The following is a 2,500-nucleotide window of genomic DNA, read 5'->3' on the forward strand; positions in this document are numbered from 1 at the left end:
TATATATATATATATATATATATATATATATATATATATATATATATATATATATATGTGTGTGTGTGTGTGTGTGTGTGTGTGTGTGTGTGTATGCGTGTGTGTGTGTGTGTGTGTGTGTGTGTATGTGCGTATGTATCTATGTATATATACATACATATGCATGCAGTACTTTTCATCAGACCTCTCTGTCACGTATTCCTTTCCCTTCGGAGCGTTTTGCAAGCTCCGCCGAGTGGAGGCGAGCGCCGACGAGCGGGTCTGTTGAAAAGCGAATTCGTCCCGGGCGTCATGGCTTCCGGCGGAAAATCGAGGCTTCCGCAATGGCGACGCTCGAGCCAACTGGGTCGTCGAAGCTCTCAGCACAGCGCCCGAGACCTCGGAGATGTAGTCTATTACTTCCTTAAATAGATGTTTGGATGTTACTGCTGCGAGGTCAATCTTCACATAAACACACGCACACACACACACACACACATGCTTATGCTAGTATGACTGACAAAAATAATCCTGATCTGCCAAAGAACTGCCAAACGGAAGGTATGACAATGGACTGGAAAATAAGGTTACGCCTAGTATTAAAGATAGTAAGAGTGGAGATTTTATGAGGAACAGATGTTATGATTTTTTCTAAACACAGGTTTGTTGTGTATAATTCGCCATAAGGATAAACCAGATTTGCGGAGCAGATGCTTCGCCGGGCTTGTACAATGCACTTTGGCGAGATCGGCTGTGGTTGATCTGAGCTTGGTCCTTATCCACGGTGGTGCCAAGCCAGGGCAGTGACCCGCCAGGGATGTGAGGTAATCCGTCATTGTTTAAAGTGTTCTTTAAAATTTTGCACTGATGACGAGGCACTTTCTGGACGACCGTTCTCCGTTCCCTGAGAAGTATCTTTCCTACTGAATGCTTCCCTGAGAAGGGACGACCAATTGATAGAAAGGCCCAACCGCTACGCTTGCAGCTTGCAACATAGTGATCACAGAAAAGGCTAGTCACAGAAGACTTTAGGCAGAAACCATCTCCGAGGGAGAGTCCCTACTCAGCCGTTCCGAGGCCACTGGCCAGCGCCAGCTCAAGCCACCGAGGTCTTTGATAGCACTTGTCAGCAGATAACAGTCCTCGAAACCCTGAGGAAAGTCAGACTTTCCAATGATTGGGTTGGGTCCGATTATTGCCTAGAAATGAGGCCAACCTCAGTTTCTTGCTGAAAAAAACATCACATCGCATCTCCTGGCTACCTAATTGCAACTGAGGAAGGCCTCCGCTTGGTTATAGTGAAGGGAATCCCTTGCTCCCTAGGACACTGTGGATACTACAGCTCGTACCCCTTTGGTCCTTCATTTAGCCAGAGGTAAGGGCACGAGAAGGCCACATATAGTCCAAGTGCGGAATCTGTAGCAAATATTACAATACCAAAATCTGTCTCAAGGCACATAAGGGTAATCGTCCCTTATCCACTCTGGGCTTATAAACAAATTAGCAATTTTATTAATCAATGTCTTTTCTCTATCCTTGGACTATGCATATGGATTTATGCAGATATACTCATTACACTTATACTTACACCACAACCAAAAACATCGTTTTCATTTCAGATTGCCCTGACGTATATGCAGATGATTGTGTTGTCAAAAAGATGAGTCATTATACTGCACAACTCGAGTCCCCCAACAATCGGTTTCTCTCCAAAGTGCCTGAAGGTACGCTTTGAGATCCTGTTCATGAGTATGATTGAAAAACTCGTTCATGGATTAAAAGTTGTGCATACACAGATGTGCTTCTTTCGAGCCTAGATTAGTCTAAATTCAGATTATGAAAAACCGCGAAAACGCAAAGACTATATTACAAAGGTTGCCTTTCGTGTTTATAGAACGCTGACGCCACAACCTGGTCTTGAGTAGGAAATCAGCTGGCGGAAGGAACCTCAGCTGACAACGGAAACTGTCTCTTGAGCTGACACCGGAAAGCTTCTTGCTCTATCTCCAAAGGGAAGCAAGTAATACATTTTGTGAACGAAAGTAACATAAAATCTTATCCTAATTGAATATATGTGATAATAATTTGGCTTCGCGTAGATAGGCAAAAGACATGGACGTCAAATACGCTCTTTGCACATTAGCTTATGGCATAAAGTTTAATATAGAAATTCATTAAGCGAAGTAGTAAGTGACTGTTAAGGTATGACAAATGCTTTGACAGCCATCTATTGTTTTCAAGGCTGTAAAGGCAACCTATCCAAGAGACTTTTTTATTTTTTTTTAAATGAAATATGCTTCTCGCGTGCTTTCGCTTCAGGTTTTTGTGAGTTGATAGAATAAATGTTTTTTCTTCACTTTATGAAGGCGTACATCTATAGATTAGCAATCTTAGAGTTTAGTGACTAGTCGTTTAGTCACAGTAAATGAATTTGTATTACACCCTTTCGAAGTTTTATAATGTCCATGATTTTATCAAGACTGACATATGGAGAGAATCAGTGATCTTCGTTCAGATTCTA

The sequence above is a fragment of the Penaeus japonicus genome, unplaced genomic scaffold (genome assembly GCF_977035675.1).
Source record: "Penaeus japonicus unplaced genomic scaffold, GWHDUDI00000001_assembly GWHDUDI00000015, whole genome shotgun sequence".
NCBI lineage: Eukaryota > Metazoa > Arthropoda > Malacostraca > Decapoda > Penaeidae > Penaeus > Penaeus japonicus.